Raw genomic sequence first — 24992 nt, 5'->3', positions numbered from 1 at the left:
GAATTAACTTAGATTATACACTCACAAATGTGAGTGCTACTCAACCATAAAAAGAGTGAAATCCTCTCACTTGAAAAAGTCCACAATACTGGAGGAATTACATTGAATGATACTAGCCAAATATAATAAAATAAGCACTGAACATTCTCTTTTCTATGTGGGCCCTAGAAAAGGTTTCCCTGAATGTTGTTTCTAGAATCTGGGAAGGGTGAGGAAAAGAGGAGATAGAAGTGTGGACAGTGGATACTATAACACAGCTAAGTAGAAGAACTAAATTATAATGTTTCATAACATCATAATTTGGTATGATAGGGTGACTACCATTCTCGGTAACCTATTATAGACTGGGTAGAGGCCTAGAGAAAAGCTTAATAGCTGTAAACATAAGAAAGTCAAATAGAAGTAAATCAAAATTATCCTGATTTAACCACAGCACTTTCTATGAATGTGTTTAACTTAATGTAACCTTAGTATGTACAATTAATACTTGCTACTAAAAATGCTGCTTAATTCAAAACCTATACTATAATGCTATAGTAATCAAAGCAGCATGACACTGGAATAAAAACAGATATATAAACGAGTGGAAAAGAACAAGGTACCCAGAAATAAACTGATAATTTACAGCCAGGCAATATTTAGTGGAAGTGGAGAACACGATATGAATAAAGGACAGTGTCTTTGATGATGTTGGAAAACTGAATATCTCTAGGCAGAAGAATAAAATTGAACCTATCTTACTCACAAAACTGTCTAGAAATGAATTGGATATTTCTTGGATAAAAAAATCACAAAATTTCTTTATATAAAATATAAGATAAATTGTTTTTAACAGTTACTTTTTTTGAAATGACATTAAATTTGTAGGCCACAGAAACAAAACTAAACAAGTTGGACAGCATTGAAGTTTCTGCACAACAAACATCTCTGCCAGCCAAATGCCAGGCAGTAAGCAGAACTTCAGAAAGTATCTGACAGCCAAATGCTAGTAAGGGGTCAACACTCAAAATACATGGAAAACTCATAACTCAAAGGCAAAATATGTCACTATCATTATCAGATTAGAACTGAGCAAAGTACCTGAAGAGATATTTTACCAAAGAAGATATACAAACATCCAATGGGTACCTTAAAAGGTGACTCACCACGACTCACGAGGGAAATGCTAGGAACACACCAATAACCATGGAGTAGTGCATATTATGAGTAGGTCACTGCATAAGCCACAATAACTAGAGTCAAAGGAAAGATGGCATGATGAATGACCAAGAAGCCATGAAAAATGCTAACATTTCATTTAGCTTATAATGACCCAACAGGAACAGAGGCTATTAAAAGGGACATTCTCTCTCTCTCTTTCTCTTTCTCTTTCTCTCTCTCTCTCTCTCTTTCTCTCTCTCTCTCTCTCTCTCTCTCTTTCTCTCCCTCTCCCCACCCCTGTTACATATGCACACATACCTTTTTTCACAGTTGGTGATCAAATACATTCCCAGCCCTGAAATGGGACATAACCTTTATTTTTATAGACTTGTGGATGGCTGTATGCAGGGCAATAGAGCTTATTTGGGAAAGCAAAAAATAATATCACTAGGTAAAAGTTACAGGGAGGCATTTCACCTCAGGATAAAAGAATTCTTCACTAAGAGTCTGAGTAGCTTGAAAGAGAGTATGTGTCACACGAAGTAGAGCGATATTGGAGATGCCCATGGAGGACCACAAAACCCTTGCTACAGAAGACATCTACACTGAAGAGCTGTAATGGACCAGGTAATATCTGAATGTCCCACTCACACTAATACAGAGTCATCATATCTAAGAAGGGGAAATGGACTCCACTGCCATCAATGGCTTTGTGGTTATTAAGCCAACTTCTGTGTGAAGTTCTAGAATTCGTGGGCTTACTTTTGTCATGCTGTTCTTTTTAGGGCAATAAGCAAACTTTCACTTATTTTCAGCCTCACATACAATCATTAAGGACATGTTTTATAATTTTCCACCATATGCTACCTGTACCTCTCCTGTCGCTTACTCATTCATTCAAAAAGACTTCACGGAGCACTGCGAGCAAAACAAAAACAAACAAACAGACAAAACATACTTGTCTTAGTTAGGGTTTTACTGCTGTGAAGAGACACGATGACCAAGGCAACTCTTGTAAGGATAACAAACCATCACAATACTAGACTCTCTACTTATTTCTTGCTTTCCCTCCTCTGGATGAACTCCTATCTGTATGCTCAAAGTACAACACACTTGGAAAGCTATTTCTAGCAATACCTGAATGGTGCTTGCATGAAACACCAGTTGAGGGTAGCTGAAGATCTCATCATTGTAATCTGTAAGCAATTACATTTTTGCTCTGTGCATTAATTACTTTTTGCAATGTTGTGTCAAACTACAAAGCAATTCAGGGAGGATAGGTTTATTTAGGTTGGTGGTATGAGGAGATTCAGCCCATCATGAGAGGGGGAGTGTGAGATGACTGGTCATACTGCAGTTAGACAGGAAACACAGAGAGATGAACGATGTGTTCAGCTTGTTTTCTATCTTTGTTCTTTTTATTCAGTCTGGGAACCCAGCCTACAGGTTGGTGCCTATGGTTCAGTGTGGGTCTTCCCTCCTCAATTACAATTCTCTAGAAATACCCTCATGGACCACATACAGAGCTACATCTCCAAGGATGATTCAGAAGCCAATCAAGCTTAAAATGAAGTTTTACTGCTACCGTCCATTTCTAGAATCATTAAATCATTTGACTGCCTTGATCAGCTGATCACTAAAGATAATTCTCTTCATTTGACCCTAGTGATGTCCAGCCTCTACTTAACAGCCAGACAGAAATGGCTCTGGTTTTCCTGTGCTTGAGCTAGGCAGCTCCCAGTCTGCTAACAGGACTCTGACTTCTTCCTTCACCTCTGTGTCTCCATGTTTTGTCTGTGAGAGCACACAACTGCTGCAATGGCAAACAGGATTGCACTGGTGATCAAGTGGCCTGAACTTGGGGAGTGCCTTAAGAATGAGTGAATGGCACTTCCTAAAGGTGCCTCCCACCCCCATCCCTGCCAGCTGCAGATTTCCAGTCTTCTCCTAGCCCTCTGGTCCTCTCTCCTGTCTCTCTCCACACCTGATCTTGCCAGAGAAGTGGGATGGAGGAGGTTCCCAGGAGTCTATGAGGGTGACTTTAGCTGAGACTCAAAGCAGTGGGAATATGGAACCTGAAATGGCCATCTCCTGTAGCCAGGCAGGATCCCCAGTGGAGGGATAAGGACAACAACCCACCCACAAAACTTTCAACCCAAAATTTGGCCTATCAGAAAAAAAATGCAGGGTCAAAGATGGAGCAGAGACTGAAGGAATGGCACTCCAATAACCAACTGAACTTAAGACTCATCCCATGAGCAAGCATCAATCCCTGACACTATTAATGATACTCTGTTATGCTTGCAGACAGGACCCTACCATAACTGTCCTATGAGAGGATAGCCAATGGAAAGAGATGCAGAGACCCACAAACAAATATTGAAGGGAGCTAGGAGATGCTTATGGAAAGGTTGGGGGAGGAGTTGCAGGCCCCAAAGGGAATAGGAACTTCACAGGAAGACCAACAGAGTTAACTAACCTGGACTCTTGGAAGCTCTCAGAGACTGAACCACCAACCAAAGAGCATATATGTGCTGGACCTAGGCATAGATAGATAGATAGATAGATAGATAGATAGATAGATAGATAAATAGATGATAGATAGATAGATAGACAGACAGACAGATAGATATCACATATGCAGTTCAGCCTTCATGCAGGTCCTGAACAACTGGAACAAGGGCTATTCCAAAAACTGTTGCCTGTTCGTTCCCCTAACTGGGCTGCCTTGTCTGTCCTCAGTGGGAGAGGATGCACCAAGGCCTGCAGAAACTTGATGTGCCAGGGTGGGGGAATACCCAAGGTGGGGGGGCTCTACCCTCTCAGAGGAGAAGAGGAGGGAGTATGGGGGAGAGATTCTATAAAAAGTGAATAAACAAACGAACAAATGGACAAAGAACACAAGAATGAGTGAACAGAGCATTTGCTAACGCTCAGTGTTGCTGCGTCTTCACGCCACTTCCCTGTCCTGTGGCTTTATTCTCTCAATCTGAAGAATGCCATGTACAGTGTCTGACCCACAGAAGACATTCCATAAACAGCATACGAAGTCATTAATAAATCAGCATAGGAAACATGAGTCCATCCTCAAGGATCAGACAGACAACTCATCCCTCTATGGTTGGGAAGTGACTTACTCAGCTGGGACATTTCAAAGAATGAACCACAAATCTACAAGATCACCCCTAAAACATGCACTGTCTCTACCATCCCCCTACACACACACACACACACACACATACACACACACACACTCATGGTATCATTCTGACACTGTATTTGTTTGATGCCTGTTGAGAAGGGTTAACAAGTGCCATGTGTGTCCAAAGATGAGTTATGAAGACCAAGCGTCAAACTCACCAAACCTATCTCATCCAAAGATCACACTCCCTCATAAGGCTCTCAGAAGAGTCACCGACCTTCTGCTCAAATCACACAGCAGAGCAACTCCCTCCTGCCAGGTGACACTTTGTGCTCTCACTGATAAGATGCCGGCAAACATAACTCTCTAAGTCTAGTCTCATATCTGGCCATGTTTAAAGCCCCCCATCAGTTAATGCCTCCTGGGACATCTTTTTATACCATTTTATACCCACTACATAGATCACTTAATCCCACTGTAGAGAGAGGGTGCTCACAGCTAGGGAACACAGTAAGTAATGGTTACGGCCATTTCCTAGGTAAGCGTAGTATATTCCTGGGGGTTGGCTTTTTCATATGACAAATTTTTAGGAACTAGAAGAAAGATCTCTTCCATCCCATACAGGACAAAGTTATTTGTGGTCAGGATTAATTTATCAGTTATCAAATTGTTTTGTAGTATGGGGATACTGCTCTATACTAGAGCACTTGTGTAATGTGCACAAGGTCCTGGGTCCGATACCTGGTACTGAATAAAGAAAAGAAGGGATGGAGGTGGCTGTTAATGGAGGATAAGAAAAAGCCCCCAAACACCAGCAAAGGAAACATCATTAATGGGCACAGTGAAACCACAGGGGATGCTGGTTACAAATGAAGAAGATTCCTGTGCTCTCAACATCCAAACGCTCAGATCCAAAACATCTAGAAATCAGTGTGATGAACGTGGCTCCAAGGAAACCTTTCTCTCTAGACAGGTCTGTACACAGAAATGGAGGCGGCTCTGGCCAACATAGATCTGTCAGCCTCCTCTGGGCCGAGATAGACAGTCAGTAATTTCCCCTGAGCCTCAGCAGCAATCGGAACAGCGGTGGCAGCGGCAGGACCTATGTGTGCTTCTCTGAAGGCTGTATGACATCCCATTTGATTGTTTTTACAGCATTGCTCCCAGGGGACAGAAGGCTATGCCCAATTTTCTTTGATCTGACACTGAAGAGATTTCCCATTGCTGCCTTCGAAGTGCTGAGTCAAAGCTGTACAGGAACCAGGAAGACAGGTCTAATGTGGAACTGCTCTCTCTCCGGTGAGTGAGAGGGGCATCCGGAGTTCAAGGACACTTTGAAGGTCACAGCTTGAAAAAGACTCTGACTCAAACGCCTGAGTCCCTCCAAAATGTCCTTCTGGGCTGAGACTTTCCAGCATTCCTCCTTTTTATTCATTCCCAGGTGTCAAAATGAGGCTGGCTACAGGGAAGGATGGGAACTGGGAAATGCTGTGTTTACAGGCGCAGCTGGAGGAAAATGTAGAATGTGTACTCCTTCCCTTCTGGGCCTTCCTCGTTGGACCTTGCACAGAGTATGCCCATGAGGAGCCCAGAGGAAATAAAATGTTTGTGTGGCCCAGAGGAGGGAGGGCCTGCAGCGGGTAACAGGAGCAGAGTGTGAGGGTGAGCGCCAATAACTGCATCTTAAAATGCTTATGATGTAACATTTTAGCAAACACTTCAAAGAGACGAGTTTGAATCTTGCAGGACCCTGGTGAATGAAGAGAGGAACACTAGATGCAGAGACCCTGAGAGGCAAACTAGAAAAAATAGTCCCAGGGGCTAGAATAGAATGAGCTAAGGACAGTAGGGACAGTGGACAGTGACATCTGACATGCAGTGGAGTGACCAAAATATATGATGTAGAACCTCAAAGGACAGGCTAAGTATGCCAACATGGAGTCATTTGAACACAAGTTATTTTATGCTTTAACTAGGTCAATATGGCGGTTGTACTGAGACTAGACAGAAGAGGCCAGAGCAAAAGGTGAGGGAGCACTCTGAAGACTATCATAACTATCCTTGTGAGACACTACGGTGATGCCACCAAGGCGATGTCAAGGCAATGACCAAAGAATGACAAAACTTGCCTCAAAATGAGCAGAGGAAAGCACGACAAACTTCAAGGAAACTGAGCCCTGAATCCAGGTGAAAGGCACTCTTGGGATCTTTGTTCTTTTCTCTCTCCCTTTGAATGTTACAAGAAAGTTTTTAAACAAGCACACACAAAAATGAATGATCCGAGTAAATCATTGAAGAAGCAAAGCACCAGCCAATAGGCACAGAGCATGGCTGTGGGGTGTGGGTCAGGGTTAGCCTTTCTCGACAGGAAAGAATAAAGGCTGGATTACAGTGGGGAGCAGGGGCGAGGGGTCATGCTTAGAGGCAGAGCAGGAAAGGAAGAAATAAAGGAGGGAGGGCCTCATTCAATGACCTCAAAATTCTCACAAAGCTGAACTCCCTACCTTGGGCCTACGCAATGAAATAAACAGGAAGTCGGGTTAAGGTTTGGAGAAGAGAAGTTTATGACGCAACCGTTGCGCATGACGCCAGAGAAGACGGACAGCAGGGACAGCAGGCTGCAGGTTCGTCTGGCATCTCGGCGTCTCAGAAGAGCAGTGTGTTCTGAGACCTCACCACAGTTCTGCCATGTCATTTCTAGGCACTCCAGTGCCTCAGAGTGTATTATGCTAGGAAGGCCACTTTCCTTTATTCCTCGGTTTTTTCAAGGTTGTGGAGATTCTTTCTTCCTACAACTCTCTGCAGCCAGCTCCCAGAACTCTAGGGTTGGGGGTGGAGTGGGGTGCCGGACAGTGGTACTCAAACAGTAGATAAACTTTCTTAGTCATTAGTCAAAAAAACATTTGCTCTGCAGTGGCCTTCAGGATTCAGCAAAATTAATAAGTCAGTCCTAGTGGGGAAGAGGACACATAAGCCAGCTGCTTCCATCCAGGGAGAAGGACACGTGACAAAAGCCTAAGGCTAGCACTAGCGTTTTAGTGTCTGGCACAGCCATTCAGAGACACTGCCACCTCCCGATTCTTTTCACAGGCTGTGAGGCCTGGTGTATCATGGAAACTTACTGTGCCTGTGGAAAATTTCCAGGAATGCAAACTGTAAGAGTTCTATCTAAGCTGAGCTGCAGGGCACTTGTTTGGCCATCTGAAAAAAACTGGAACGCTTGCAAGTTAAATGACAAATGTCAGCGAGAGTCCCTTAGGAATAATTCAACATACCTTGATGAACTTTCTTAGACCTTAGTCATTAGTCAGAGAAACGTTCGCTCTGCAGTGGCCTTTAGAATTTCAAGACATTAATATGGGGGTGGGATGTGGTTAAAATGATAGGGCGTCTTTAAAAGACTTAACAGTGAGGCTAGCACATACCCAGTTCTAGAAAATACTGGTCCTCTTAACTGCTGTTCACTCATTGGAAGGGGATATGAGTAGAGCTACTAGGGACCAAGTAACACACTGTCCCTTCACTGAGGTTCTGGCTGAAGATGTAAGTTCAATTTGTAAAAAAAAAATCCTTAATCTGCACTCATAGGATCTCCATACTTTTATTCACGTTAAGTCTGAATTAAAAGTTATTAAATGTTTATGGGCTAGAAAGAGAGTTCTTCAGTTAAGGGGACTTGCTGTGCAATCATGGGGACCAGAGTTCAGATCTTAAGCACCATGTATTCTACACATACCTGTAACTCCTTGTCTGAATGGAATGGAAACAAGAGAATCACTAGGGCTCACTGGCTTCCAGCCTAGGTAAACACACACACACACATGCACATACCATATACACATATACACACACACTGTATACACATATATACACACATACTGTATACACACATACATACACATATACACACATCATATACACATACACTGTATACACATATATACACACATACTGTATACACACATACATACACATATACACACACATCATATACACATATACACACATACACACATGCACTCATACACACCATTTACACACATACATATATACACACCATATACACACATACACACACATACACATATACACACACATCATATACACATATACACACATACACACATGCACTCATACACACCATTTACACACATACATACATACACACCATATACACACATACACACACATACACACACATACACATATACACACACTCATACACATACCATATACACACATACACACACTCATACACACACATACACAGAGTTATACACACATACACATGCACATACATACACAGACAGCCATACACACACACACACATATCACAGGGGCAGAGAGAGGGACCTTACGTCAGAGAAACAAGCAGAGAGTAAGAGATGAGGATGACAATCCATGCTTGCACACAGGCACCTGTACCCTCCTCATACACATATGTGTTCATATGCTCACACACAGAAACACATACACAAATAAATAAATAAAAATTTTAAAGTAATTAAACTCAAGAAAAATACTGCCGATCACAAGTGACTGGTTGAAGCCAGGCGGTAGTGGCGCACACCTTTAATCCCAGCATTGGGAGGCAGAGGCAGGCGGATTTCTGAGTTCGAGGCCAGCCTGGTCTACAGAGTGAGTTCCAGTTCAGCCAGGACTACACAGAGAAACCCTGTCCTGAAAAACCAAAAAAAAAAAAAAAAAAAAAAAGTGACTGGTTGCTGGTTGATCTATTAAGTCAGGACCATCTCTACTTAAGTTAATTAAAATATTTGAATTATCTAAATTTTAATATTTTTCAAATACTTATAATTTGACATTCCCTTTTACGTAGACATACCTACACTGATAAAATTAGGGAATATTTCTCAACTTTATATATGTATGTGTGCATGTATACATATGTGTGTCTGTCTGTGTGTGTGTGTTGATATTTTGAATGAACAGCTTTTACCTTTTTCATTTTCCTTCTTTCAGCCCTAGTCACTATTGTTTAGAAACTTCTTTAGCAAGTAAGAATAAATGAAAGCAAGGAACCAATGAATATATGTATACATACACATGTACGTGTGTATGTTACAACCATTCTTGCTTTATAATACATTATAATTTTAGTCGCTTACTTCTTTGAAATTTATGTGTCTGCTTCCTATCTGCCTCTCTTCCTAGATATGGGCTGTGAGAGTCACATAGGGTTCTCTCAGTCCTTATATTCCCTGAAACCAACAGGGTGCCTAGTTCATAGGCAAACACTCAGTAGTTGTCGAATGAACAAATGAAAAACTTGAAACAATGAATAAATGAGAGATCTTCTATTTGTTTTGATTGAGCAAGTTCTTTGAACAAGCCCTAGAGAAGACATGAGCCTGTGTCCCTGCTGCCAGAAGAATCTATGATAATGTAAAGAAACAGAAGGGCCTTTCAAGGAGTCTCTCAAGTTCTTTATTGGGTAAATTGTTCAAATAAATGTCAGAGAACTTTGTCCTTATTTTTATTACACAAAACTTTTCATCTTAGAAGTGCTTTAAAAACAGGTCCCCTTCATTGTATGTATACTAGTGAATTTTCCTGTTTATACCCAAGAAACCTTTACGATAAAGTCATAAAGGACCCAAGAGAGAAATAAATGAAACACATAAGTTCAACCTGAGTTATTAATAGTAATAAAATATAAGAAATCACACACACCAAGGACAGAGAAACTACATGGGTAAGCATAAAACAACAACAAAAAAAAAAAAAAAAAAAAAAAAAAAAAAAAAAAAAAAAAAAAAAAAAAAAAAAAAAAAACGAGGATAAGGGGGTTGTTTCAAGACATGCAGACACATCAACAAGAGATGACAGAGCTGAGAGAAAAATTATTCCTCTACTGCCTGTGTGTGTGTGGAGGTTTGAATGCCGCAGCATCCACCCGGGGAAGGCTGCTCAGATGCAGATCTCAGCAGGGCTGGGCTTGAAGCTGAGAAACTTGACCTTCAGAGTTGCCTCCCACCTATTACATGTTCCCACATTCTCACCCACCAACAGATTTCCTGTCTTGCTGTTGGCCAGCCTCCCCTCACCTTCCCAGAGAACAGTCTTCTAATTATCAACACCCTGCAGGGCAACACCTCTTCTTTCAGGCCTGTTCTCTCTCCAGTCCTCTGTCAAGGCAGCATAGGCCTAGGTCTCAGACCCTAGAACCCAAATTCTTTGTCCCTCTTACAATTTAACTCACATTGTTCTTTGTCTTTGAGTGACTTTACAGAGATTGAATTCCCTGGCCATGCTAGGCCTCCATTTAAGTATGCAGGCCAGTGGCTTCAGTATATTATAACTGCACAATCACCACTGTTAATCAGTTCTAAAATAGACTCACAGTCCTGGAAATACATTCCAGTACCAGATCTAACCAGCCACTCTCCTGGTTTCTGCCTCCAGGGAGATACTTTCTATGACTTGGGCAACATGTATGTGCTCTGGCTTCTTCCTCTAAGCAGGAAGTTCTCAGTGTTTGCCCCTGTTATAGTGGGAATCAGGATCAGTAGTTCCTTCCTTGTTTCTGAATAATACTCCATTGTATGAATAGCCGGCATTTGTGTTTACTGATTCTTCGGGTGACGGATATGTGGTTTACTCCCACTTGTTGGCCATGCTGAATAAAGCTATTGGCTAGTCACAAACTGTCCAGTGTTCTTTCCTGGTGTGTTAGAACCAGAAGACATGTAGCAGTCACCTGGTATAATCCTGTTTAACTTATAACTCTTTTTGACAAAGCCTTTAAAATTGTGTTTAGCCTCGTTGGAATGACTCCAAAAGTGGGGAACTATCCTGGTGAAGCACAAAACATATATATTCCTGCAAAGGTCAATATTCCGTACCAGACCCAGACTGTCACAGCTGCTGTGAGTTGATATGTGCAGTTGCCCCTTTGTGTGTGGAAACTACTTCACTGACTCTGGCTCTTAAAACCTTTCTGCGATGAACCCCAAGCCTCAAGAGGGAAATGCAGAATATAGGTGTCCTGGTTAGGGTTATTAACCTCTGGAATCCCACTTCCTCATCTACATAATTGAAATATCAATTCACTTTGCCTTATAAGTAGCTGTGAGACATAGATAGACCAAAAGCTAGGTTAATATTCTCCATCATTGTCAAGAAGCTATAATATGCCCTCCTGTGAGCTATTATTACTAATTGTCAACATAGCAGATATGAGATCTCTTTCTTTCCAAGGTATCAATACTGTTCCCACAACAGATTATCTATACATCACACATATCAGGAAATAATAATGAGTACCATTAACCTTTCCAGATATGCAATATTGGCATGTAAACATCACCTTCATTAAACAAACTTTGAGGGGTGACTTCCTATATAGTAGCAAATACCATAATAAAATGATCTTTACGTAAGAAGAAAGGTTAAATTGGTAGTGACTACTAAAGGAGAATCATTATAACCAAATAAGGTTTTCTAAAAATAAAAGCACTGTGTTTATGATACCACACAGAAAGGAAATTTTCTTTTGAAGGAAGATGTCTAAGGAGATTGTTCTCCTTTGACATCACGGACATTCCTAGCAGCACTAGGGGCTGAAGTGCATCTCTGCTGACTGTAGAGGCAAGCCTCCACAGTGAAGCTGTCAATCAGAGCCTTTAAACACCTTCTCCCTGTGAATTTCTGTGCCAGTGTGTTACACAGAAGTGAATTGGGGATTTATTAACCACAGTGGGTTCTAATCAACAGAGGACAAGAAGTCCCTCGGGGATCCAAAGAAGCCATTTGGTTCACATTTGGGGCTTTAGTAACAAGAACATTTGGATGGGTAAGGCCGCAAGGGACAAAGAAAACAAAAATAGAAGGTAAAACTGACTAGGTAAGAAATAGGATCACCAAGCAAATGAGGACAACTTCTGTTCCCACTTCCTTGTCCAAGCACACAGATTGTCTATCTGTCTTCTCTCTGCCCGTTCCATGGAATCTTCCCCATTCCTATGGGGTTTTGGAAGCTGAGGTAAGTCCTCTCTAAGATATTGTCTCTGTGGAGATGAAGAACTTCTGGGATGTACAAATGTCTAAGAGAGTGACCACTATAGCTTCTAAAGGCAGCTCAGCCAGAAACAGGGTCAACCCAGTATCCATTTAGCAAATACTGATTAAGCCACACATTTCTTAGCCACAAAGACAGGCACTTTCAGTCTTCAGGGGAATCCACATCTGGCTCTGCCTTCAAGAAGGCCATTGTCTGTGGAAGCTTCCACAATGATCTGGATCTGAGTCAGAGAGATAGAAAATCCTCTGTGTCACTTTAGAAGATAGAAGAAAGCCAGAGAGAAGAACATGGAGGGGGGAAGGTTTCCACAACTCTCTCACTGATTTCCACACAAATTCTGGGGGTAGACAGCAAGAACCCCGACACAAGCACACTCCAGCTTCTTCCTAGGAAATCAGTAGCTACACTTAGAGCTTCCTCTACTAACAGCATCTAGGGTAGATTTCAAAGTCTGGAGAACTAGTGACCTAGCAAACAGTGTGAAAGGGACAATCAAATCTGGGCCTTTCATAACAGGCAGACATTTCCAGTTTACAAAGTCAGCCTTGGAAATTAGGGGGTGTGGGGCTGATATCTCACTTTGTTCAGCACTGTGCACTTCCTAAAAGTTTCTGTCCAATTTTAACACCAATTACGAAGCCCCTGATTGAAGTCAAACCATCTACTGAACACTTCAAATCTACTGATTCATTGTAATTTTGATAGTTACTGTGTTAGTTCATTGTTGTCAGAAGGTGAATCAGAAATTGGTAACATGCACCAAGTTCAAACAACTAGAAAACAGCAACAAGATAACATTGTCTATGAAGTCTCTGTTTACTGTGTTTCCCCCACTCCTTCTCTACCTAGAGTAGACACCATTGATAGCTTAAGTCTCATACTACAACAGAGAAAAGAGTTCACATGATCAATGGACATCTTATGGGCCCATTTGTTTCCTCTACTACAGGTCATGGACTGGAGGGTCCCTCCAAATGTGTGTGTCGAAATCCTAGTACCCAGGACTTGAGAATGTGGTTCAGTGAGATGAGTTTTTGTCATGACTTCAATATTTGCAGAGAAGCATATAAGAGAACAGCCTCGTGGGACAGGATTCTTCCCGTTTCCATCTGTGCCTAGAGCTGACCCTGTGCCACAGCTCTCCATACTCAAGTCCCACCAAAAGAGAGCAGGTCTCCCAGGAGTGCTGACACACCTGAGAGAACAGGTGAGACCACCACTTCTGCTCAAATTCCTGGCCCAAGAGGGTGCCACCCAGAGCCATCAGGACACTGGAACCAGAGGATCCTTCAGTTTCAGTCTGTGCCTGGAGCTGACCCTGTACCACAACTCTACAGTCAGAGACTGCAAGACCAGCTAAAACCAGAGATAACTAGATGGCAAGAGGCAAGGGCAAGAACATAAGCAACAAAAACCAAGGCTACTTGCCATCATCAGAACTCAGTTTTCCCACCACAGCAAACCCTGGATACTCCATGACACTGGAAATGCAAGATTCTGATTTAAAATCACATCTCATGATGAGGACAGAGGACTTTAAGAAGGACATAAATAACTCCCTTAAAGAAATACAGGAGAACACAAGTAAACAGGTAGAAGCCTTTAAAGAGGAAACAGAAAAATCCATTAAAGATTTGCAAGAATAAACAAACAAACAGGTGAAGAAATTGAACAAAACTATCCAGGATCTAAAAATAGAAATAGAAACAATAAAAAAAAATCACAAAGGGAGACAACTCTGGAATTAGAAAACCTAGGAAAGAATCGGGAGTCATAGATGCAAGCATCATCAACAGAATACAAGAGGTAGAAGACAGAACTTCATGTGCAGAAGATACCATGGAAAACATTGACACAACAATCAAAGAAAATGCAAAATACAAAAAGCTCCTAACCCAAAACATCCAGGAAATCCAGGACACAATGAGAAGGCCAAACCTAAGGATGATAGGTATAGAAGAGAGTGAAGATTCTCAAAGGACCAGTAAATATCTTCAACAAAATTATAGAAAAAACTTCCCTAACCTAAAGAAGGAGATGCCCATAAACATACAAGAAGCCTACAGAATTCCAAATGGATTGGACCAGAAAAAAAATTCCTCCTGTTACATAAAAGTCAAAACACCAAATGCACAAAACAAAGAAAAAAAATGTTAAAAGTGGTAAGGGAAAAAGGTCAAGTAACATATAAAGGCAGACCTATCGGAATTACACCAGATTTTTCAACAGAGACAAAACCATATTTACACAATATCTTTCCACAAATCCTGCCATATAAAGGATAATAGATGGAAAATTCCAATACAAGGAGGGAAACTACACCCTTAAAAACGCAAAAAATTAATCTTCTTTCAACAATCCCAAAAGAAGATAGCCACAGTTATGCTGGTATCAAAACCACACAAAGACCCAACAAAGAAAGAGGACTACGGACCATTTTCCCTTATGAATATCGATGCAAAAATACTCAATAAAATTCTCACAAACCAAATCCAAGAACACATCAAAACAATCATCCATCATGATCAAGTAGGCTTCATCCCAGACATGCAGGGATGGTTCAATATATAGAAATCCATCAATGTAATCCACTACATAAACAAATTCAAAGAAAAAAAACCACATGATCATTTCATTAGATGCAGAAAAGGCATTTGACAAAATCCAACCTCCCTTCATGGTAAAAGTCTTAGAAAGATCAGGAACTCAAGGCCCATACCTAAACATAGTAAAAGCAATATACAGCAAGCCAGTAGCCAACATGAAACTAAATGAAGAGAAACTTGAAGCAATCCCACTAAAGTCAGGTACTAGACAAGGCTGCCCACTCTCTCCCTACCTATTCAACATAGTACTGGAAGCCCTAGCCAGAGCAATTAGACAACAAAAGGAGGTTAAAGGGATACAAATAGAAAAGAAAGAAGTCAAAATATCACTATTTGCAGATGATAGTATAAGTAAGTGACCCAAAAAATTCCACCAGAGAACCCCTACAGCTGATACACAACTTCAACAAAGTGGCTGGATATAAAATTAACTCAAACAAATCAGTAGCCTTCCTATACTCAAAGGATAAAAACAGGCTCAGAAAGAAATTAGGGAAATGTCACCCTTCACAATAGTCACACACAATATAAAATATCTTGGTGTCACTCTAACCAAACAAGTGAAAGATCTGTACAACAAGAACTTCAAGTCTCTGAAGAAAGAAATCAAAGAAGACCTCAGAAGATGGAAAGATCTCCCATGCTCATGGATTGGCAGGATTAATATAGTAAAAATGGCCATCTTGCCAAAAGCAATCTACAGATTCAATGAAATCCCCATCAAAATTCCAACTCAATTCTTCATAGAGTTAGAAAGAGCAATTCTCAACTTCATTGGAATAACAAAAAACCAGGATATCAGAAAAACTAGTCACAACAATAAAAGAATGTCTGGGGGGGGGGGGGAATCATCATCCCTGACCTCAGCTGTACTACAGAGCAATAGTGATAAAAGACAGCATGGTATTGGTACAGAGACAGGCAGGTAGATCAATGGAATAGAATTGAAGACCCAGAAATGAACCCACCCACTTATGGTCACTTGATCTTTGACAAAGAAGGTAAATCCATCCAGTGGAAAAAAAGACAGCATTTTCAACAAATGGTGCTGGTTCAACTGGAAGTCAACATGTAGAAGATTGCAAATTGATCCATTCTTATCTCCCTGTACAAAGCTCAAGTCCAAGTGGATCAAGGACCTCCACCTAAAACCAGATACACTGAATCTAATAGAAGAGAAAGTGGGGAAAAGCTTTGAACACATGGGCACAGGGGAAAAGTGTCACTAGGACACTGTCAATAGGACAAAAAGGCAACCAACAGAATGGGAAAAGATCTTTACCAATTCTACATTTGATAGAGGGCTAATATTTAATATATACAAAGAACTCAAGAAGTTAGACTCCAGACAACCAAATAACCCTATTAAAAATGGGGAACAGAGCTAAACAGGGAATTCTCAACTGAGGAAACTTGAATGGCTGAGAAGCACCTAAAGAAATGTTCAGCATCCTTACTCATCAGGGAAATGCAAATCAAAATGACCTTGAGATTCCACCTCACACTAGTCAGAATAGCTAAGATCAAAAACTCAGGTGACAGCAAATGCTAGCAAGGATGTGGGGAGAAAGAGAAAAACACTCCTCCACTGCTGGTGGGATTGCAAGCTGGTACAACCACTCTGGAAATCAGTCTGGTGGTTCCTCAGAAAATACTAGTACTAATACCTAGTATTTCCTGAGTACCCAGCTATACCATTCCTGAGCATATACCCAGAAGATGCTCCAACATGTAATAAGGACACATGCTCCACTATGTTCATAGCAGCCATATTTATAATAGCCAGAAGCTGAAAACAACCCAAATGTCCCTCAACAGAAGAAGGGATACAGAAAATGTGGTACATTTACACAATGGAATACTACTCAGATATTAAAAACAATGGCTTCATGAAATTCACAGGCAAATGCATGGAACTAGAAAATATCATCCTGAGTGAGGTAACTCAGTCACAAAAGACAACACATGGTATGCACTCACTGATAAGTGGATATTAGGCAAAGAACATAAAATACCCACGATACAAGTCATAGACCACATGAAGCTCCAGAGGAAGGAAGACCAAAGAGTGAATGCTTTAGTTCTACTTAGAAGGGGGAACAAAAAATCATGGGAAGTAGAGGGTGGGAGGGACTTGGGAAGAAGAGAATAGGGGGAGGGGAAAAAGAGAGGAAGAATCAGGTGTGGAAGGAGATGGAGAAGTACAGAAGGTCAGGAAATTAATTAAACAGAGATGTGTAGCAATGGGGGATGGGGAACTGGGAGTAACAACCAGAAAGTCCCAGATCAGGAAAGCAAGAGGTTCCCAGGACCCCGCGGGGATGACATTAGCTGAAATACCCCACAAAGGGGAGGGAGAGCCTATCGAGGCCATATCCAGAGGTTAGGCATGGCCCCCGGTTGAGGGATGGGGCCACTCACCCATCTCCAAAATTTAAACCCAGAATTGCTCCTGTCTAAAGGAAATACAGGGACAAAGAGTAGAGCAGAGACTGAAGGAAAGTCCATCCAGAGACTGCCCCACCTGGGGATCCATCCCACATGCAGACACCAAACCCAGACACTGTTGTGGATGCCAAGAAGTGCTTGCTGACAGGAGCCTGATACAGCTGTCTCCTGAGAGGCTCTGCCAGATCCTGACCAATACAGAGACAAATGCGGATGCTTGCAGCCAACCATTGGACTGAGCACAGGGACCTCAATGGAGGAGTTAGGGGAAGGACTGAAGGAGGTATGTGGCATCAGTGGCATCAGTGGCATCAGTGGGAGGGGAGGCCCTTGGTCCTGTGATGGCTCGATCCTCCAGTGGAGAGAAATGCTCAGTGGAGAGGGCAGTGAGGCAGGAGTGGGTGGGTGGATGGGGGAGCACCCTTATAGAAGCAGGGTAAGTGGGGATGGGATAGAGGGTTTGCAGAAGGGAAACTGGGAAAGGGGATAACATTTGAAATGTAAATAAATAAAATATCCAATTAAAAAAAGAGAGAACAGCCTCTCAACCTTGGTCTCTGAACCACAGGGGTTTTTTTGTTTTGTTTTGGCTTTTTGTTTTTTGTGTTTTGGGGGTTTGGGGGTTTGGTTTTGTTTTGTTTTGGTCTTTGCTTTGCTTTGTTGTTTTGTTTTAGGAGACAGGGTTTCACTGTGTAGCAAAGGCTGGCCAGGAACTTGCTATGTAAATCAAGCTGACTCAGAACTCCAGGCAATCTTCTAGCTTCTGCTTCCTGAATACTAGGATTACAGGTACCAACTACTGTGACCAGTCTATGGAGCATGAGTGTGTGTGTGTGTGTGTGTGTGTGTGTGTACAGGAGATTGAACCCAGGACCTCATGCATATTAGGCAATCCTTCTAATACTGAATTATATCTCCAGCCCCCAGCTAAGGAACTTTTCCTTGCAGGAGCATTGACCACATTTTCTAGGGTCATGGAACACAAGAGCTGATAATGGATTTTCAGCTGGACTCACTCCCAGAGAGCTCCGCATCCCTTCATCTCATCGACAGTAGTACAGTGGCTAGAAAAAAAAAAAATGCTTCATTTGCAAACTACACGATTCAAATGTGCAAAACTAAAAATGTGAATTCTTTTATTCATCTCTAACTCCACTTCTATTTCAAGCACCAATTTTCTTCTTGTTGGCAGAAAACTTGATCCAGTCAATTGAGATAAAAACAGTAGTCATATTTAAATGTGGTCATTTCTATAGTCCCTACTCCTTAAGTAGCATCAAGGGTTGGGAGATTTCCATGGTAGATGATCTGGAGTGAACAGGCCTGTGGTAGCTTTGCTCCCTCTATCAGAGACATCTGTAGCCACTGGCACTTCCTGGAACATCTGAGATTCTATCTAGTTTCCAGCCTTGGTCCACATTGCTTCTGCTTCTGCTTCATCCAGGTCTCTATGTACAGAGGCCAACACTTGGATAATTCTGAGTTTCCCTTTACCTTCTGATAGGGCATTTGGGCCCTACCTCCTAAAAGATCATCTAGGCAGGAAGAGACCCAGGGTTTAATCCTTTGTCTACAGTACACATATACACACACATACATACACATTCACACAGACATACACAGACACATGCACACAAACATACACACATACACACATACAGTCACACCCACAGAGACAGACATACACACGTACTCACAAACACAAACATATATACAGACACACACATTTATGCATACCTACTTATACACACAGTCACACTCAGAGACAGACATACACACACATACACACACAGACATACACAAATACACACACATATACACACTCTCACATAGACATATATTTATGTACACGTATACACTCACAGACACACATATATACATGCACACATACTCACACACACACACACACCCACACACGCATACACACATACTCACCCAGAGACACGCACACAAACACACATACGCACACAATCATGCATACACGCACAAACACATACTCACATACACTATTAGAGGATCAGCATAGTTGGGATAAAAAATAATAATAGCAAAATCTGTCTGAGAAAAAATAAATGTCAAGAATGTTTAGGTGAAGTCAGGAAGACTTCCATTTGCTTGAGAGAAAAGAAAGAAGCCACAGTGGTTGGGGCTCAGTCAGGTAGAGATAAGTCAGCATCAGAAACACAAGGCATGTGCACCCACTATTGCTGGTGCCCTGCTGTAATCGCAGGAGACTCTGTTGCAACAGCCTGGTTCCTTAAACTCCCTTCCTGCAAATCCCTCTCCTCCTACTCTACTCCCACAGCAAGAGATGACCTTGACTCAGACTCTGAGCTCCTAGCCCTGTCCCTGTCCTGCACAGGGGCACATTCAAAGCCCCCTTACATAAAGCATCGATGCCCCCTCCTTCAGCTTCCTTTCTCCATAAACAGGCTTTGGGAAAGGTCTGTGGCCCTTGATTCTTCCCTGAAGAATCTCAGGTTTCAATAGATTTAGATGAGACCAATGTTTTTTGCTTTCCATTTCAAGAATTTCTAAGCTCCTGCTTTTTTCCCCTTAAATGACGTCATTATACTTGCTTCTATAAGGGAAACATTAGTGAAGCAAGCTATATGGGGAAGACAAGAGCTCAAGAACATGACTTGGTACTGCCTGTGTTTTCTGAATCCTTGCCCTACATAACCACACTGCCAAGTAAATGGACACGAAGTCCAGAGGTGACAAGGAATTGAAGAGAGAGAAAACTGCTCCAGTGTTTGCTCTGTTCTTAATGTCACCTCTTCAAGGGAGACCATTCCTGTTCCTCTCCCTTAGCAGCCCCTCCCCCACACCCATCACCTTTGTAATGATATCAGCTGTCTTCTATTTGGTTTTACCCATTTATATTGTCTCTCTGCTCTTCTTTACCCATCACAGAGAGAGAGAGAGAGAGAGAGAGAGAGAGAGAGAGAGAGAGAGAGAGAGAGAGAGAGAGAAGGAGGATGTAAGCTTAGGAGCGATTGGGTTTGAACTGTTGACTGTCATATTCCTAACGATTATAGTGTGTCATATTATAGTATGTCATATTAGCTATAGGAAGCATTAAGGGATGAAGAGGCATAGGGGACTGTTGTCTGGTCATCCCTCTCCCACCTCAGCTTTTCAAGAGTCTCAAAACACATTACCCAAAGTTTGTCATCTTACTTCTTTCAGGAGCCATGTTTGTATTCTCTGCTTTTCTCCCAGCCCTTAGGTGACTCCCGACTCAGGACTCAGGCTGTTCTTCCGAGGCCATATGCCTGTCATCAAGGCTTTGCTTAGCATGGGGCAACCTACAGGGAGATCCAGTGTCCCGTATGGCATATGCTTCTGGGACACCAGCCAAGATCACCCCAAAACCTTCTCTTCTCTGCTCACCCCACAACAATGTGGGGAGAAGAGAGTATTGTTAACCAGGACTAGGAGTAATGGAACACACAGCTCTTCACTTTCTTCAGTCAGGGTTACATTCTGAGGTCTTTGTGGTGGCCCATATCCCTCCCCACAGGGACAGTCAGTCTCCATCTGAGCTACCTATTCTGAGGTCTTCCCTGGTATGGGCTCTGGCATGGCCATGCTTCCGTTCATCTCCTCTCTGAGCTTACAAGCATGATGCTGAGGCATTCCCACCCCACCCCCCTCCAATGCCCTCTTCATCTCATTTAACAGGCAGACTTCTTCCTTTCAAGCTTCAACTCAAACCTGGAACTTGTCTGATCCCACCTCCTTCTCAGTCTGGATTGGTTTTCCTCCTCCCCCTCCCCCTCCTCCTCGTCTTTCTCCTCCTCCTCTTCTTCTTTTTCCTCCTCTTTTTCCTCCTCCTCCTCTTTCTCCTCCTCCTCTTTCTCCTCCTCCTCCTCTTCTTTCTCCTCTTCCTCCTCTTTCTCCTCCTCTTCCTCTTCCCCCTCTTCCTCTTCTTCCTCCTCCTCTTCCTCCTTCCCTCCTCCTCTTCCTCCTCCTCCTCTTCTTCTTCCTCTACCTCCCACAGCCAGCATGTTTGTCATTCTGTGTTGTAATTACAATTCCCTTCCTCTTTCACCACCTGCTATGGGGGAGAGGGTGCTACTGAAAACAGAAGTCAGTCTAGTATCTGCAGTATTGGCTGTCCCTAGCTCAGAGTCTGACACGTGCTCGTCATAAAATGAACGTTTGGAAATTCGATTATCCATCCCACATACTGGAGCCAGCACTAAAAGTACTAAAGCAAAAACCTCAGGCGTGATCTCTGTCCCCAAGGGTCTGCATTACAATTGACTGTGAGAGTGGGGTGGGTGAGGAGAGCAGGCAGTAACCAAGTAGTTGCTGATTATTATTAAGCTCGCGAAGGAAATAGTACTTTGATCAGCATTAATAGAGGGGTGTTTCTTTAAGGAGAGTATCCAGGAGAAATATAGGAAAAGAAATGGATGGGTGGATGGATGGATGGATGGATGGATGGATGGATGGGATAATTAACCACAGTGAAGTTGGGTCCAGAGTACAGCCTAATCGCTACACGTCTCTGTATCCTGGGAGAGTTTCTGTCACTCAGAATTCAACAAGCAGCAGAGATTTAAGCTTGGCTTTCTAGGCAAATGGCAAGGCAGACTAATTTACCCAGAAGTCTCCTTTCTAGTTATCTACCTTGTGGGTCAGTGAGAGGAGAGGTGTTAAGATTCTGGAAACACAGTAAGGATGAAACTCAGTTACTCCTGAGAGCTCACTGTGCTAGCGCTTAGAGGCAGGCCCTGGAGATAGCATTAAAAATGCATGGAGTTTCTTCCCTAGGCAAACCTCTGGGAGCTTAGGTGTAAACACCTAAAGCCGATCCACCGAACAGTTGTCACAGGACAGAGAACAGGAGACTACAGAAACATAGAGGATGGACAGAAAGCAGGTGGCAGACAGACAAGGGGAAGATTAAAAGAAGGGGCACTGGCAAGAATGGCTCACAGGAATGAGAAAGCAGAAACAGAGAAGCAGAGAGGGACATGTAGGAGGAGGCCAGGTGTGACTGGTGCTGTAGTGTGGAGGTGGAGAGAGAAGGAAAAGAAAGAGGCTTGGTCCAGCCCGTGTGTTCAGGCAACACAGGAATGTCAGGGCCTCCTTCATGCTTCTAGAAAACAGCTTGCAAAAGATCAGGAAATTCACATTCAAATTCAGAGTCTGTATCTGTAGGAAATATCAAATAATGGCTCCCACCTTCAGGGCAGGGATAGCAGGACAGGCCCTGCTCCCAGGGCTAACCCTAACCCTAAGGAATACACACTTCTGGGTGAGGGGTTGGTGGGCATAGAATATCCGGGGAAACTGGGACTATAAAGGAAGTAAGATGAACCAGATGCCTGACTCCTTCAGGCACAGACAATAATCTTGTGTGTGGGCTCCAGCAGCTTCTGGATCTTCAGCACTGCTCAGGAAGGGTGGAATCCTCTTGTACCTCTGTCCTGGGGATTTGTTGATGAGCCACCTGTCCCTATAACAAGTACAGGACACTGCCAAATAAAGCCTTTAAGACCAGTCATGCATCCTGGGTTCTGACAACCCCACCTGCATCCAGGAAGGATAGCACCTGTACTCTCTTGCCCCTGGTTTTCCTTTGAGGGATTCTGACAGAAAGACCTCCTTGCAAGGGGTCTCAAGAAGGCCAAAACTAGTGCCTTGTGGGAAATGATGGGAAGTAGAGGCATACAGAAGATACAAGATTGCTTTCCAATAAGTAAGCGTGAGTATGCACAAAGCACTTACGTGTGCCAGAATCCGGGTATACACATAAGCACCAAGCTTTTAGTGTAAGCATTGGTTAGATTATATTGCACAAACAAAACCATCTATCTTCTCAGCTGATGCTGCATTTTGCCTTGGGCATTCTCAGTGGGAATGCTGACTTCCACAACTCTGCATATGAGGAAGGTCTGAGGAAAGCCCACAGGTCCTGCAGGACTAAGGACTTTCTTCTGTGGGATATACTGAGTGCTTCCTTTAAGTCTAGAGCCTAAAAGTGGAGACTGCGGAGCCTTAGAGCAAGCACTTGGGAAAATATGTCTCGGGAGGTATGTAGGCAACAGCTCACACTCGTAACTTAGTTGATCATTAGCTCACCCACACACAGATCACAGGGAAGACAGAGGACAGGTGTGTGCAGGGTTGTAAGCCACGCCCTGCCCTGCCTGGCCATCCACATTGGGCTCCTAGATCTACTTCCTCATGAAATTCCTAGTATCATCTGACCTTCCCTCCTCCCCTCCCTCCTCCTACCCAATTGCACTACAACCCCACCCATGTCCTGTGGCATCTTCTGTCATTCCGGGGCAGCTTCCAGTCTCAGAGATCCCCAGGTGTGCCCTGGGCTGTTTGAGCTGTCCTTGGCTCAGAGCTTTGTTTTCTGAACACTTAAGCTCACACTCTGTGGTTGGAACTCCACCCATGTCGCTTCACCATGGAGTGGGCAGGGGGAGGCAGGAAGGAGAACCAACCATCAGTGGGTTTTGTTTGTTTGTTGTTTTTTCTTTCAAAAATAGAAAGCAGAGGACTAAGGAAAAGGAGGTAGCCATAAAGGCACCCAAGAAACCAAAAGAGGAGGTAGTGGGAAAATGCCCTGTCAATGCAAAGGTAGTAAGGGCCAAATAGCACTGAAAGGAAAGCTTGCAAGAAGCAAGCTAAGGCTGCCTTCCATGCACTGGACTGAAGACTGAAGATGATGGAGCCAGTAACCCAAAAAAAAAGATGGGTTGGAAAAGGCAGCTGTAAGTGATGGTTTAAGCAATTATAACTTGTTCAGGGATAGTGGTCTTCAAAGATCAACGGATATACAAATCATAGGGGATGCTTGTTTTAATATAGGGCACCAGGGTTAGGTATGTAATACAGTGGCCACAGTGCTTGCCTTGTATACACAAAAGTCCTCAGTCAAACTCCAGCATGTAAAACAGTAGACATGGCAGCACATGCACATAATCTCAAGATTTTGGAGGTCAAGGTGGAAGGATTAAAAGTTTTAGGTCATCCTCTACCATATAGCAAGTTGAAAGCCAGGCTGGGCTGCACTGAGCAAGTTGGAAATGTCCTTAGAGAGAGCAACATGGTGTGTGAAACTTTGAAGCGCTTATCCTCCAAATCTGAAATTTTAAATGTTCTATTTTGAGATCCATCTACTTTCTTTGGCCATAGACGCAAAAACTGGGCTTGGTGGCATCTGACTGTGTGTGCCAGGTGCCTATCTGAGTCTCACATCGGGGCAGGTGCTTGCTTACACCAATCTTCTTGGCTGTGACATCGGAGGTGGGGTTAGAAAAATTCCAAGGACCATTTTGTTGAAAAACAAAAATTCCAGAATTTCTGAGATTTGGTCATTTTGGTCTGCTTTGACAAATTTGTATATTCTGAAGCTGAACCCGGACCAGATGCTTATCCTTGGCTCGGTTTTCAAGGTCACTCAATCCTGTCTCCAATAGCCTGGCCTGCCCAAGTCACTGTAACACTCCTGCCTCATGTCATCTTAACTCTGCCTCTTTGCATTTGTTCACACTGATGGCCCCCATCCAGAGTTCTTTTTGCCTTTAAACCCCATTCTATTCAAAAGGTGACCTGAGCATCCTGGCATTTCCACAGAAAACAG

This window comes from Arvicanthis niloticus, chromosome 10 (assembly GCF_011762505.2).
Source record: "Arvicanthis niloticus isolate mArvNil1 chromosome 10, mArvNil1.pat.X, whole genome shotgun sequence".
Taxonomy (NCBI): Eukaryota; Metazoa; Chordata; class Mammalia; order Rodentia; family Muridae; genus Arvicanthis; species Arvicanthis niloticus.
This window is presented reverse-complemented; position numbering follows the sequence as displayed.